The sequence below is a fragment of the Schistocerca piceifrons genome, chromosome 11, assembly GCF_021461385.2.
Source record: "Schistocerca piceifrons isolate TAMUIC-IGC-003096 chromosome 11, iqSchPice1.1, whole genome shotgun sequence".
NCBI lineage: Eukaryota > Metazoa > Arthropoda > Insecta > Orthoptera > Acrididae > Schistocerca > Schistocerca piceifrons.
In genome coordinates, this window is record NC_060148.1 from 29,874,757 (window position 1) to 29,891,066 (window position 16,310).

At 45.4% G+C, this 16,310-nt stretch overlaps 1 long non-coding RNA gene and 1 other non-coding gene across 2 annotated transcripts in view; one reads left to right on the forward strand and one right to left on the reverse strand.

The window, feature by feature from the left end:
• The window catches only part of LOC124720445, a 469,216-nt gene that overhangs the window by 117,677 nt on the left and 335,229 nt on the right, over positions 1–16,310 (forward strand). The gene's annotated exons all lie outside the window — the stretch shown is intronic.
• Trnas-cga lies at positions 958–1,032 on the reverse strand. Its single transcript has one exon. It is a non-coding gene; the product is annotated as a tRNA-Ser (tRNA).

The following is a 16,310-nucleotide window of genomic DNA, read 5'->3' on the forward strand; positions in this document are numbered from 1 at the left end:
TTCAGATGAATCCCGGTTCTGTTTACAGCATCATGATGGTCGCATCCGTGTTTGGCGACATCAGGGTGAATGCACATTGGAAGCGTGTATTCGTCATCGCCATACTGGCGTATCACCCGACGTGGTGGTATGGGCTGCCATTGGTTACACGTCTCGGTCACCTCTTGTTCGCTTTGACGGCACTTTGAACAGTGCACGTTACATTTCAGATGTGTTACGACCCGTGGCTCTACCCTTCATTCGATCCCTGCGAAACCCTACATTTCAGCAGGATAATGCACGACCGCGTGTTGCATGTCCTGTACGGGCCTTTCTGGACACAGAAAATGTTCGACTGCTGCCCTGGCCAGCACATTCTGCAGATCTCTCACCAACTGAAAACGTGTAGTCAATGGTGGCCGAGCAACTGGCTCGTCACAATACGCCAGTCACTATTCTTGACGAACTGTGGTATCGTGTTGAAGCTGCATAGGCAGCTGTACCTGTAGGCTACACGCCATGCAAGCTCTGTTTGACTCAATGCCCAGGCGTATCAAGGCCGTTATTATGGCCAGAGGTGGTTGTTCTGGGTACTGATTTCTCAGGGTCTTTGCTCCCAATTTGCGTGAAAATATAATCACATGTCAGTTCTAGTATAATATATTTGTCGAATGAATACCCGTTTATCATATGCATTTCTTCTTGATGTAGCAATTTTATTGGCCAGTGATGTATACAGGCGCATGTAGCATAATTCCCGTAAAGTACGTACCTGGCCACCCGTACCGTTGCGCACACATTCCGTCCAGTTCAGATAAGACGAATTTATTCTAAAGGCAGCAATGTGTGTTGCCCTTCATCTTCGTGAAAGCAGTGTAGCAAGATTCTGGCCTTGTGATTGGGCAGTTATCCTGAATGAGATTTTCACTCTGCAGCGGAGTGTGCGCTGATATGAAAGTTCCTGGCAGATTAAAGCTGTGTGCCGGACCGAGACTCGAACTCGGGGCCTTTGCCTTTCGCGGGCAAGTGCTCTACCAACTGAGCTACCCAACCACGACCCGTCCTCACAGCTTCAAATTTGCGTGCTTCGTCTGCTACCTTCCAAAACGTCCCGAGTTCGAGTCTCGGTCCGGCACACAGTTTTACTCTGCAAGGAAGTTTCTCGACAGTTATCCTGTTGGAAGACGCCGCCGCCGTCACAGAAGACATCAAGCATTAAGGGCTGTACTTGGACCACACTAATGCTGACGTGGTCCACAGCTGCTTGGTGCCTTCGGTTACTACCGCAGGTATTGTGGAAGTGCAAATGACAGTCACCATGACATAATGCTGCGCCTACTGCCCTGTTTCTGTGGCGCAAAGCATGTTTCGAGCATCTATCTGAACACGACCATCAACCTGGTATAACAATGAACGTGATTCATCCGACCAGGCGACGTCTTAACACTGATCCACGTTCGAATCTCGGTGATCCCTTGTCCACTGCTATCGTAATAAACGATATGGGTGGGTCATCATGGGACCGTACTCCGTTCATCATAAGAATAAACCTGATGTAAACAGACTCAAACGCAATGGTTGGTCATAAGCCGTAGCACACGTACTCTAGTATTATTACGCTCTTGGAAGTAGGTCCGGCTTACGTATTCGATATACAGGGAGAGTCAAAAGCTCTTGGACACCTACGTAAGTTGGAAGATTGAAGGGAAAATTGAAATGTGATGATGTTAAGATAGGTTTGATGTGGGGCCGCAACTTTTGGACTGAATGTTATTCATGGCCGCCATCTTGAAATTCGCTTTTTTGGATTCATGTCATTTTTTTAAAATGGGAAGGGGGGTGTATGACATATCAATTAACACTCGTTTGGGCTCTGGAATTGAGTGGTGTAATTTGTTTTTGTCTATCTTGTACAGTTTACAGGTTATTAATGGTGAAAGTTGGGAAATTACTTTCATACCGAATGCTGCAACACATGTTCTACGTGTTGTCCATCCCATGCAATGCACAACTGTACTCGCCGAAACCACATTAATAACTTCTAAACTGTACAAGATAGACAAAAACAAATTACACCACTCAGTTCCAGAGCTCAAGCGAGTGTTGTTTGATGTGTCATACACCCCCCCCCCCTTCCCATTTAAAAAAAAATTAATCCAAAATGGGGGATTTCAAGATGGCGGCCATGAATAACATTCACTCCAAAAGATGTGGTCCCACGTCAAACCTATGTTCCCATCATCACATTTCAACTTTCCCTTTAATCTTCCAACTTATGTAGGTGTCCAAGGGCTTTTGACTCGCCCTGTATTATTACTAAGCTACGTTAAATGAAACTTTAAGATATTCAAACGCATTAACAGCCATCAACGTTTTCCTTAATCACGCTTTAGCTGTGTAGTTTTACAGCCTCTGTACTGTTGTGCTCTGACTGTCGCCCTGTTAATGCGCAGTGTGAAATTGGCTGAGGTTGCTTTCTGTTTCGTAGTGAAACATGTGTGTGGAATACGGTTAAAAAGTGCCGAGGTTGTTCTTAATGTTTTTCATAAACAATTGAAAGAAAACAGCCCTCGGTCACTATTTTTAACGAATTAACCGGCTTTCAACATTTTATATCAAAGAATGGTCTATAACAAAAAAAAAAAAAATGTTCAAATGTGTGTGAAATCTCATGGGACTTAACTGTAAGGTCATCAGTCCCTAAGCTTACACATTACTTAACCTAAATTATCTTGAGGACAAACACACACACCCATGCCAGAGTGAGGACTCGAACCTCCGCCGGGACCAGCCGCACAGTCCATGAGTGCAGCGCCTGAGACCGCTCGGCTAATCCCGTGCGGCGGTATACAACATGGTCATAGAATTATGACTAAAAACGTGTGATACAGAGTAAAAGTACAGAGTATTGTGAAAGACTGGCAGTACTTACATGTCATTTATAAAACAATAAATATGCCTAAAGGGCATTAGTCACGAAGATATTTAAGATAAAAAATTGTGATGGCGAGCCACTAAGGGCTGCTCGCTACTTACGCGGTTACAGGTTGCAGACCGAGTCCGTCTTTGTGACTACTGCCCTTTTGGCATATTTATTATTTTATAAATGATAGTCTTTCACAATACCCTGTATCAAAAATGGCTCTGACCACTATGGGACTTAACATCTATGGTCATCAGTCCCCTAGAACTTAGAACTACTTAAACCTAACTAACCTATGGACATCACACAACACCCGGTCATCACGAGCCAGAGAAAATCCCTGACCCCGCCGGGAATCGAACCCGGGAACCCGGGCGCGGGAAGCGAGCACGCTACCGCACGACCACGAGCTGCGGACTATGCTCGGTATGATAAGTTTTTAGTCATAATTCTGTGACCATGTTATAGACCATTCTTTGATTTAAATTCTGAGGAAGACACTCGTGGCAGAGTTGAAATCCGGTTAATTCGGTAAAAATAGTGACCGAGGTTTTCTTTTTCTTTCAGTTGTAACTATTCAAGGTCTCTGAACGTGCAACCACGTACGAAAAAAAAAATGTTTTTCATAAACTTACAGAGATAATCGGATATGAGTTTTCCAAAGGACTGTATTAGAAACTGTGGACACATTTCGGCGTATAAGCGGAATCCGTAGCATTGCAAATTAATAACTAACTGCAGTTCATGGTTCACTGTTTCTAATTTCGCCTCTGTCATTTTTTTTCTCGTTCAGTTTGAAACACTTACATCTCATAATTGTAGAATCCTTCATCATTTCTTATGAATAATGCACGTCTTCTTGTTTCTAATTACAATTTGGACGTGAAATTCCTGTTTTCAAATCAAATATAAATTCTCAATTATCGATATTTTATGAAATACTGTTAATAAAAGTTGCTTAAATTAAAAAAGCCAACGGCCTTGCCGCAGTGGTAACGCCTTTTCCCGTCAGATCACCGAAGTTAAGCGCTGTGGGGCTGGGCGACGACTTTGATGGGTGACCATCCGCTCTGTTGAGCGCTGTAGGCAAGCGGGGTGGACTCAGCCCTTGTGAGGCAAACTGAGGAGCTGCTTCACTGAGGAGTAGCGGCTCCGGTCTCGCAAACTCACATACGGCCGGGAGAGCGGCGTGCTGACCACGTGACTCTCCATATCCGCATCCAGCGACGTCTGTGGGCTGAGGATGACACGGCGACCTGTCGGTACCGTTGGGCCTTCTAAGGCCTGTTCGGACGGATTTTAGTTTCGTAACGCAACCATCTGTGTGTGGCGTGTTTATAATTATGTATATTTTATATTTTAGGACAATTAATCTGTAAAAACACACCACATGTCATAAAGAAAGCGTGTAAACCGTCTGAGGATGAATCGCAACGATTCGAAACCGGTAACGGTATCCTTTGAATAAAGGAACTGAAAGTAAATTTGTGGCTGGTTGCTGTCCTAACACCATCAAATACTCTTTATTTGGAGGATACCACAGACATATAGAAAGATGAAAAATAATAATTTTTATCGCATCGAGCACACGTTTCGAATGCTGCATTTTTATATTTGCCGCTGCACCATTACACTATGAGCCCAACAGAACTGATCTGGAGCCAAGTCGCGAGAAATAACAGCACTGTTAAGCTGTCAGACGTACTGGAAATAACGCACGCAGCTTTTTCACCCGGCGCTGCCGAACGCTGGCGGAACATAGGACAGTTCATAAAAAAGAGGAGAAAATGCGGCGCCTGGTTGGCTTCGTGGCTTCTGTTGTAGTGCTTTATCAAACAAAGCAAAGTAGGCGTTGGGCACAAAATCGCTTTGTCCATCGAGTACCCTAGTGGGCTCATGCTTGTGGCTTTGTAAATCCTCAGCTCCTTCAACTAGTCGAGAGCGCGACGCTTCTACGCCCTGTGCAGAATACGCATATAACTCTCTATATTGCCTACAGTGTGGACAGTTTCTGCCAAATGCATTCCCAATGCATTTTTGTTATGTGCCTGCATAATGTGAAGTGCTTTTGAGAAAATCTTGTAGGTTATTACCAGAAGAGAGAAAGCTACTGTCAATGTTTACGTCCATTCTGCCGCCTTTCTTATGAACTGGGTGAATCAAGACGGACGACCAACCATACGCAAGTTCGTTGCATTCCCAGTGTTAGGTATTATCTTAATTTCTTTCACTTTCATTATAAAACTCTGTTATTATAAATGTCTACATCACACACATACACACACAACATTAGCTTAATGTGTCTGTCGCACTCACAATTTCTCTCTCTCTCTCTCTCTCTCTCTCTCTCTCTCTCTCTCTTTCACTTTCTCTTTCTCTTCATTTCTTTATCTCCTGATTGCTTTTTCTGTGTCAGTGTCGGTCTGTCTGTCATTATCTACAGGTACACTACTGGCCATTAAAATGCCTACACCAAGAAGAAATGCAGTTGATAAACTGGTATTCATTCGACAAATATACTATACTAGAACTGACATGTGATTACATTTTCACGCAATTTGGGTGCATAGATCCTGAGAAATCAGTAACCAGAACAATCACCTCTGGCCGTAATAACGACCTCGATACGCCTGGGCATTGAGTCAAACAGAGCTTGGATGGCGTGTACAGGTACAGCTGCCCATGCAGCTTCAACACGATACCACAGTTCGTCAAGAATAGTGACTGGCGTATTGTGACGAGCCATTTGCTCGGCCACCATTGACCAGACGTTTTCAATTGGTGAGAGATCTGGAGAATGTGCTGGCCAGGGCAGCAGTCGAACATTTTCTGTATTCAGGAAGGTCCGTACAGGACCTGCAAAATGCGGCCGTGCATTATCCTGCTGAAGTGTATGGTTTCGCAGGGATCGAATGAAGGGTAGAGCCACGGTTCCTAACACATCTGAAATGTAACGTGCACTGTTCAAAGTGCCGTCAATGCGAGCAAGAGGTGACAGAGACGTGTAACCAATGGCACCCCATACCATCACGCCGGGTGATACGCCAGTATGGCGATGACTAATACACGCTTCCAAGTGTGCGTTCACCGCGAAGTCCCCAAACACAGATGCGACCATCCTGATTTTGTAAACAGGACGTGGATTGATCCGAAAAAATGGTTTTGCCATTCGTGCAGCCAGGTTCTTCGTCGAGTACACCATCGCAACCGCTCCTGTCTGTGATGCAGCGTCAAGGGTCTCCGAGCTGATAGTCTGTGCTGCTGCAAACGTCGTCGAACTGTTGGTGCAGATGGTTGTTGTCTTGCAAACGTCCCCATCTGTCGACTCAGGGATCGAGACGTGGCTGCACGATCCGTTACAGCCGTGCGGATAAGATGCCTGTCATCTCGACTGGTAGTGATACGAGGCCGTTGGGATCCAGCACGGCGTTCCGTATTACCCTCGTGAACCCACCGATTCCATATTCTGCTAACAGTCATTGGATCTCGACCAACGCTAGCAGCAATGTCGCGACACGATAAACCGCAATCGCGATAGGCTACAATCCGACCTTTATCAAAGTCGGAAACGTGATGGTACGCATTTCTCCTGCTTACACGAGGCATCACAACAACGCTTCACCAGGCAACGCCAGTCAACTGCTGTTTGTGCATGAGAAATCGGTTGGAAACTTTCCTCATGTCAGCACGTTGTAGGTGTCGCTACCGGCGCCAACCTCGTGTGAATGCTCTGAAAAGCTGATCATTTGCATATCAGAGAACTTTCTTCCTGTCGGTTAAATTTCAGGTCTGTAGCACGTCATCTTTGTCGTGTAGCAATTTTAATGGCCAGTAGTGTATATCTGTCTTTCACTCCCCTCTTTGACCCCTCTCCCCCCTCTCTCTCGCTCTCCCTCTCTCCCTCTCCCTCTCTCTCTCTTTCTCTGCCTCTCACTATCGATCTGCTCGACTGTCAACCCTTTGCCGTTCTTAGTTCAAAGGCCGTCGATAACCACCGCTTCAGAACACGCCCAGCAAATTCTGCGGACGTTTCAGCGCCGGCTAACGGGAGTGTGTCGATACATCGATCTGCCACAATCGAAACTGCACACGGTGCAGTAATCAACCGTCAGCGGGTGAAGCGTCAATCGTCGAGAGGGGGGGGGGGGGAGGGGGGGTGCGTGTGACGAGTGTGGCTGCATAATACTGTGTTGGGTTTTCAGGGGAGCTGACGAGGGTCAGCGAACTCAGTGAAGTGGGTGTGGGATTTCGGCCGGCAGGGGTGCGTCGGAATATGGAGGGAGGGGCCGAAGCGTTCGACCGCGGAGTGCGCGGGGAAATAAGCCAATTACCGAGTGCGGAGTGGTCTCTCTGCGGCGTACGGCTGCCAGTGGCGACAGATTATGTGTATGAAGGGTGATTCAGGAGGATGGTCACATATTATGTGAAGCGATTCTGACCCGTGGTAAGATTTGCTGTTTTGAAGAGCGCGCCGCAGCGCGTAGTGTGAAGCAGTCGGCCTCCGTTTCTGGCGGTGGCGCCGCTGTGGCAGTCGCAGCTTTGGTGTCTCCCTCTGGTGGGAAAGCGGAAAGGTTGCCTGTTTACGTGCATTTAAGGGGCGCTATGAGCGAGTCTGGTCAGTTGGTCAGCCGGGTCAGTGTGGGTCAGTCAGTGTCTGTCTGTCGTCCGGAGTGCCAGCATGCGTTAGGCCGCCAGTCTGCTCGAGTTTGCTCAGGCAATGGCCATTGGCGGTTGGATCGATCGGTTGGTCGGTCGCGCACTGGGACACGAGATGACTTGTCCGCCTCGAGCGTCGGCGCATGTGAGGTCGCCACGTGAGTCCAGTGGGCCGCGCCGTATAGCGAGGGGTAGTGGCTTCGCGGCCGACACGAGAGCAACAGGAGTCAACCCACGACATCGGTCTGGCCGGCGCGAGCTGCGACGCCGTGAGACGGGAGATGGGCGCGCCTTCCTGCGTCCGTGGAAGCGGCTGGCAGCGGACGGTTCGGGAGAGCGATTTGGGGGTGCTGCGCCAGGTCTTCGCCAGACATCGCAGTTTGTTAGAAGTTAAGTGATTCGTGATATGTTATTTCATTTACTTGTTAAATTGTACTTGGTGAGGTCACCAGCCGCTTTGTTTTCGGGTCGTCCCACCGTTCTTCTCCGTTTGCTCACCCGCGGGGAGGTGGTGTTTATAAATTGGGTGGTCCTTTTTTCCCTTGTGGTGTAGGGGCGGGTTAGAGCAACCTGCGGTTCGGGTTGTTCGATAATCTCCCTATCAATCTACCGTACGTTAGTCGTACCCTGTCATGTTTGTCGGATTTGGTGTTAACGAATTTATTGCTTGAAGTGTAACGGCCTAATACCTGAAATATGTTTTGATGTTCCCTATCATCTTTAGAGGCGGTATATGTGTACTGTAGAGCATGTTAACTCATTTGGCCGATCTTGTAGAATCTTATAGAATATTTCATGGGCTTTTATTTAAATGATCATTTTAGTATGTTAAGTTGCCACCCTTTCACCGTAAGACTTTTTTTTAGGAGTTAAAATCAAGTTCTACCTTCGGTGACAAGGTTAATATTTTAATTGTTAGTGTTTTGCACCATTTCCATCCGTCCTACGTGGGGTGTATAGTTTGTGTAAATTGTTAACACTCTTAGTTTAGAGTTATCTGGTGTATTGCAGATTTGCACCTGTGTAGTCTTTCAGAAGCTGTTGTGAGCGGTCGTAACTACGGCCGTGTCAAAAGGGAGCGGCAAGGTTCTCTGCCCGAAAGCTCATACAGTCAAAACTTGTTTCATCCTTAACTTTGATGTTTAGAGGATGCTTTCCGATTATAATTTTAAATATTTCTTAAGAAAAAAACGTTTTTAGGAATAAAATTCCCATTTGTTAAAAGCAATTTTTAATGGAGAATACTACGAACAAACGGAGGGAGTCGCCATGGGTAGCCCACTCTCACCGGTGGTAGAGAATTTGTTCATGGAGAACTTCGAGGAGGAAGCCCTGTCGTCATCCGTATGGAAACCTTGCTTTTTCCGTTACGTGGACGACACGTTCGTCATCTGGCCACATGGTATGCATAAACTCCTTGACTTCCTTACACATCTAAACTCCATACACCCCAACATCAAATTCACTATGGAGACTGAAACGGAGGGTAAATTAGCTTTCCTTGGCGTCTTGCTCAAGTGAAGGGCTGACGGCAGCCTAGGTCATGGGGTGTATCGGTAGACAACGCACACTGATCTGTATTTGCACGCAGACAGCTGCCACCACCCTTCACAGAGGAATGGGGTACTTAAAAGTCTATTACATAGGGCGCGCACCATCTCTGACGCAGAAAGTCTACCCCACGAATTGGAACATCTGAGAACTGTATTTCGACAAGATGGGTTCTCAGAGTGGCAGATTCAACGTGCTCTCCGCCCAACCACTACAGCACAACCTGTGGAGATGGATGAAATCACGAGGAAGGAGGTAGGCACTGCGTTTATTCCATACACAGGCGCACTCTCGGGGAAAATCGCCCGCATTCTGAAGAAACACCGGGTCGGAACTGTGTTTTGTCCTCCGAATAAAACTCGTGCACTGGTGGGGAGCGCCAAAGATGGCCTCGGTTTGAGGAAGACCGGCGTGTACCAGATTCCGCGTCAATGTGGCAAGTCGTATATCGGTCAGACGATGCGTACCGTCGAGGATCGATGCCGGGAACACCAGAGGCACACTCGACTGATGTATCCTAGCAAGTCGGCGTTCGCTGGACATTGTTTGTCGGAAAATCACGCTGTGGAGTACGAACGCACGAGGATTCTGGTACAGACGTCGAGATACTGGGACAGCGTTGTTAGAGAGGCCATCGAAATTCGCACCAATGACGACCTCATAAACCGTGACTGTGGCTATAATCTTAGCAAGGCTTGGGAACCAGCGATCGGGTCAATCAAGAGTAAATCGAGCAGACGTATAGTTGTGACGACCACGGCGGACAGAGCCATCACCCCGACGTCATCTCAGACGCCGTCGCAATCTGTTCCACCGCGGGGCGCGGACGGCGGAGGGAGCGCGCCGCGGGCGGAGGGTATTTAAATCGGCCGCCGCCGCGACCGAACCCAGTTCCCTCTGAGCAGCCATAGCGTACGGATCTCCGTGCCGGCACGTTCACAGGAGCTCAGTCCGTCAGTTCACCTGATGATGGCGACATGTATGATCGCCGAAATATTGTGCCCGTTGGACACTAGACCGGCAGTACACCCGTGGATATTTTTATTAATTTGATTATGATTTCATCAGTTACTCCCTGGCAACTACTTCCACGCTCGAATAGTGTGATTAAATGTGTTAATGTTCTTGATGAATCGCTAGTAAATAAAATAAATTCTTAAGAATATTTTTTGAAAAAAAATCACGGTTCAGATTCTACATGTGAAAACAAACCGAAAAAATCCAATGAACATGTGTCCGAATTTCGATCATCATGGAACTCGTGAACGGTACAGAATGTGAACAGTACCGAACTCTAAGCCTAATATCACAAGCATCAAAAATTGTCATAAAAATAGTTCTGGAGAGAATTCAAGGTGGAGGATATTCTGAGTGAAGATCAGATTAGTTTCAGAAGGAGATTGGGAACAAGAGAGGCGATTCTGGTACTGAGATAACGCAGTGATTACGAATTGTCGCCAGGAACAGGAAGCAAATATTACAGAAGGGGCAAGACAAGGATGTGCTCTCCTCTCATACTCAACGCTTACATCAAGGAAGCTATAGACCAAGTTCGAGAAACTACTGAGTTGGGGATCAAAATTAATGGGCAGAAGATAGACATGCCACGTTATGCAGATGATGTTGCTATAGTCACGGAGACAAAAAGTAGATCTAGATAAAGTCCTCAGAACAATGGAAAAAATTCTATGCAGCCAGTATGGAATGAGAATAAACAAGAAAAAGTGATGGTATGCAGTACAGGAACAGAATATGAACCTCTGAGGATTAGAAGAGAGGAGCTGGAAGAATGGTTCAAATGGCTCTGAGCACTGTGGGACTTAACATCAGAGGTCATCAGTCCCCTAGAACTTAGAACTACTTAAACCTAACTAACCTAAGGACATCACACACATCCATGCCCGAGGCAGGATTCGAAACTGCGACCGTAGCGGTCGCTCGACTCCAGACTGTAGCGCCTAGAACCGCACGGCCACTCCTGCCGGCTAGGATATCATACATGCAACAGATCATGAATGACGGATGTGACATGTACGTGGAAATGAAGAGGAAGGCAGAAAGAAGAGAGGAATGGTGCTTTGCTGCAAACCAACCTCAGGGTTGAACACTAAAAGAAGAAGTAAAAGATGGAACTGGTGCGGGTTGTAGGCTAGACACATCCATGAAGACGAGTGGGAATACTGCTTACAGAAATATTGTGCAGGTGCTGTCTGCGACAGATGGTCCGTCCTACAAGAGGAATTCCAAAAGTCGGCCACCCGTCTCATTGGACTTTGGGGGATTTGTTGTGTTGCACATCGAACATCATCTCGGCGGGCTCAAATGCGGGCAATAGCGACGGTGATGCGAGGAACAAGTTCTTCAAGTTTATCCACCTTCATAGCGTACACATCCCTGTTCAACCAGTCCCATAAACAGAAGTCTAATGCGTTTAGGTAGTGTGATTTGGCAGGCTAGTCAAGAAAATGCGTTATTCAGGTACTGGGATACTTGTCTGGTGTGGTGAATCGGTGATTGATCATGTTGCAAGTACGTTTGCCATCGTTGTCCAATATGACGTCTTCCAAAAGTGCAAACGTGCGTATACTGTCACTGTTGAACTGTTTGGCAGGAATGTAGTCGCTATACCACGTCATCAATCATACCACACCAAATGTTCACTGAGAACCTAACTTAAAATATTGTTTCCCCAATGTCATGCTCGGGGCCGGCCGCTGTGGCCGAGCGGTTCACAGGTTAGCTGCTGCCCTCTGTAATAAAAAAAACCTGAGTTAATCGATCAACAACGATCGTAAACGGATGTCTTACGACGTCCGCCCCGAGCAGATGCAACGAACAAAAGCGAACAAAATGAGATTAAAAAAAAAAAGGGTTCTAGGCGCTACAGTCTGGAACTGCGCGACCGCTAAGGTCGCAGGTTCGAATCCTGCCTCGGGCATGGATGTGTGTGATGTCCTTAGGTTAGTTAGGTTTAAGTAGTTCTAAGTTATACGGGACTGATGACCTCAGATGTTAAGTCCCATAGTGCTCAGAGCCATTTGAACCATTTGTAACATACCCATTTGCAAAAGTTCTACAATCCTTTAGTTTAATGATGTTGCAGGGCGTAGGGAAATGAATGTCCGTCGTTGCACATATCGCCGTTCTAAACGGTTGCAGCATAAATGCATCAACTTTCGCAAAGCTTCCACTAACAACATTCACAAAATTCCTTTCTTTTGTTACTTAAAAGCTGTAATAGCGTTTCCCAACAGCTAAACCATTTGCAGAAAAAGTGTGTACAGACCTGGTAACTTTGGCTAACGCTCCTATAACACACCTATACTCCTAGTCTGTGACGTCAGCAGAGCATCACGTGACCAGATCTTGATATTTACGCTTTAATTACATAAAAATAACACGTGTTTTGTGAGAATATTGATCATAAATGCTATTTAAATGCTACAACCGATCAGAATGAGAACAGTTCGAACCATATGTGTAACATACGAAAATAGCCTGTTATTAAAATTCAAAATAACAATCGAAGTAACATTATTGAAATAAAATAAATTTTTGTCAACATTTTCTATTTACATCTGCGTAACTCATTGGTTAGGTGGATATAATTTGAGAGTGCTGAAAGAAAAAAAGTAGCATCCATATTCATATTAATTATATGAAAAGACTGCATATACCTCTGAAATATGCACACAGCTTAGGTACCGACGTTGAACCTGCTTAGTGTATTCATCTCTTGGTCTCCCTCTACGATTTTTACCCTCCACGCTGCCCTCCAGTACTAAATTGGTGACCCCTTGATGCCTTAGAACATGTCCGACCAACCGATCCCTTCTTCTAGTCAAGTTGTGCCACAAACTTCTCTCCAATTCTATTCAATACCTCCTCATTAGTTACGTGTTTCTATACATTTGATCTTCAGCATTCTTCTGTAGCACCACATTTCGAAAGCTTCTATTCTCTTCTTGTCTAAACTATTTATTGTCCATGTTTCACCTCCATACATGGCTACACTCCATACAAATACTTTCAGAAACGACTTCCTGACACTTAAATCTATACTCGATGTTAACAAATTTCTCTTCCTCAGAAACACTTTCCTTGCCATTGCCAGTCTACATTTTATATCCTCTCTACTTCGACTGTCGTCAGTTATTTTCCTCCCCCATTAGTAAAACTCATTTACTACTTTAAGCGTCTCATCTCCTAATCTAATTCCCGCAGCATCATCGGATTTAATTCGACTACATTCCATTATCCTCGTTTTACTTTTGTTGATGTTCATTTTATATCCTCCTTTCAAGACACTGTCCATTGCGTTCAGTTGCTCTTCCAGGTCCTTTGCTGTCTCTGACAGAATTGCAATGTCATCGGCGAACCTCAAAGTTTTTATTTCTTCTCCATGGATTTTAATACCTACTCCAAACTTTTCTTTTGTTTCCTTTACTGCTTGCTCAAAATACAGATTGAATAACATCGGGGAGGGGCTACAACCCTGTCCCGCTCCCTTCCCAACCACTGCTTCCCGTTCATACCACTCGACTCTTATAACTGCCATCTGCTTTCTATACAAATTGTAAATAGCCTTTCCCTCCCTGTATTTTACCCCTGCCACCTTCAGAATTTGAAAGAGAGTATTCCAGTCAACATTGTCAAAAGCTTTCTCTAAGTCTACAAATGCTAGAAACGTAGGTTTGCCTTTCCTTACTCTTTCCTCTAAGATAAGTCAAAGGGTCAATATTGCCTCACGTGTTCCAAAATTTCTACGGAATCCAAACTGACCTCCCATTAGGTCTGTTCTATCAGTTTTTCCATTCGTCTGTAAAGAATTCGCGGTTAGTATTTTGCATCTGTGACTTATTAAACTGATAGTTGGGCAATTTTCACATCTGTCAACACCTGCTTTCTTTGGGATTGGAATTATTATATTCTTCTAGAAGTCTGAGGGTATTTCGCCTGTCTCATACATCTTGCTCCCCAGCTGGTAGAGTTTTGTCAGGACTGGCTATCCCGAGGCTGTCAGTAGTTCTGATGGAATGTTGTCTACTCCGGGGACCTTGTTCTGACTCAGGTCTTTCAGTGCTCTGTCAAACTCTTCACGCAGTATCATATCTCCCATTTCATCTTCATCTACATCCTCTTCCATTTCCATAATATTGTCCTCAAGTACATCGCCCCTGTATAGTCCCTCTATATACTCCTTCCACCTTTCTGCTTTCCCTTCTTTGCTTAGAACTGGGTTTCCATCTGAGCTCTTGATATTCATACAAGTGGTTTTCCTTTCTCCAAAAGTCTCTTTAATTTTCCTGTAGGCAGTATCTATCGTACCCCTAGTGAGATAAGCCTCTACATCCTTAAAGAAAGAAGTTAATAGTTATCAGTCGTCTGAGATACAATTAATTTTGTATTCTGCCAATCAAAGTTAGTGCTTGGACACAACGAGGTTTTAACTATCATGATCAATTGTATCAAGAAAGGCAATTTCAGATTTTGCCTCCTCTTGGACAAATTTCTGTGGACGCTTTTAGAGAATATTCTGAGGATATTCGTACATAAGAAAACAAAACAAGGTCAGTCTCCAAGATATAAACAAACACGGCCCGTGCCAGGTTTCGCCACGTGCGTGTGTCTACGACACGGCCCACGTGTTCTTTCTGGCCTCTGCCGCTCGGCTTGGCTCATTGCTCGTCACAGCAGGTCCCTCCTTTCCGTGTGCCGCGGCGCATTTTAATCTTCCTGCCGTGAAATTCGCTTCTCCCCCTCCCCCCGCCCTCCCACACCTCACCCTCTCTTTGTTCCGCGCCGTTCAACACTACGGAAACAATTTGCAGAGATGATTGACGGTCAAAAGCAGAGCCCGTTATTATTAGCACAGCCAGGGGAGGGAGACGGGACAGAAGAGCGCTGGGAAAAAAGAGAAGAGGAAGGAGAGCGGCTTCAGTTCCGCTGCGCCACCGGCAGATGTCGCGAAAGGCGCGCCCGGCAGGTGGCGCTGCCCTAGCGGCAAAAAGCGGAACTCGGAAAGATTCTTGCCACGCCCCGACTGCAATGTGCGTCTTATCAATGAAACATCCTCAATAGCACCGGGGACTAGACTATGACGGCAGCAATATCAAATAGCGAAGGATGATTATTTGCAATCTAGAGTTTTCTTTGTACTTTCATTATAATTATTATTCACGTATGGGCCCAGTAGGACCACGCGAGACACAGTACATCAATGTCACTTTTGTTTCATCCCTTCAGAACGATCTATCTTTCTTTCATCAGACCACGGTGTTCCAGTCCGTTTTCGAATTTCCCACTGACCAACTTTCCAAGCAAATATCTTTCGCCTGAATGCTTTCCTATCTGTAACATCTACCTCAGCTATACAAGTTAGATTCTCCTTAATCACAGCGATCAGTTTTGGCTCAGGTTTTTGCCTTTCTTCGATTTCCGTAGAATCCTGCTATTTGTTTTGTCAACCTAGTGGGTGCCATTCTTTTAATGTGCCCATATAATTGAAGTCTTCGTCTTCTCATGTCATCACGTATCTTCTATTTCCTTATTACTTCTCAGCCTATAAGTTTCTCCATCAGTAATTTTGGGCCGGTCGGAGTGGCCGAGCGGTTCTAGTCGCTTCAGTCTGGAACCGCGTGACGGCTACGGTCGCAGGTTCGAATCCTGCCTTGGGCATGGATGTGTGTGATGTCCTTAGTTTATTTAGGTTTAAGTAGTTCTCAGTTCTAGGGGACTGATGACCTCAGAAGTTAAGTCCCATAGTGCTCAGAGCCATTTGAACCATTTGGTCAGTAATTTTGGGGTCTAATACTTTCCCATAATATTTCAATCTTTCTTTTGAATTTCCTCAATATCCCTCTTTCTATTTAAAATTAAAGTTTCTGCTCCATAAAGTCATTCAGGTTTGATTACAGTGCTGTAATGCCCAAGGTTACTGAGTTTAGAAAGTGAATTTTTATTGTAAATATTTTGTGTTAATCTGAATGCAGTTGTCATTTTTCGACAGCGATCTTCGTTTGCAGCTTTTTCCAGATCGTTTTCTGCTCATGATTTCCCCCAAATATTTAAACTGAGAAACTATATTTTTTTTTTTTTTTTTTTTTTTCCCTCAAAAACTTTGGTGCTTGTTTAGTGCATGTCATGTATTCGGTTTTGGAATGATATTTGTAGTCCTACATCTTCCGCAACTTCTTTGAGT